Source organism: Fonticula alba (assembly GCF_000388065.1).
Source record: "Fonticula alba strain ATCC 38817 unplaced genomic scaffold supercont2.8, whole genome shotgun sequence".
NCBI classification, from domain to species: Eukaryota; order Rotosphaerida; family Fonticulaceae; genus Fonticula; species Fonticula alba.
In genome coordinates this window covers 1,668,576-1,668,792 of record NW_009242978.1, presented here as the reverse complement: position 1 = coordinate 1,668,792, position 217 = coordinate 1,668,576, and positions in this window count along the sequence as shown.

Sequence of the window (217 nt, the reverse complement as noted above, 5' to 3'; positions counted from 1 at the left end):
TGCATGGAGGCCGGGACAACACATTCCGCGAGAAAGAAAGCGACATTGCTGACTACCGCAGACTGGTCACAGTCTGGGAGCGTTGGCGGCGGGAAAATAGCCTCGTGCATTCCCTTGCCCCCTCGCCTTGGTGCTCCCGGCGTTCGCCCACGGCCACCGCTTGGGAGAGGCATCCGCCAACATGACTCACCCCACCGCTTGCGACGCGCGTGTGAAC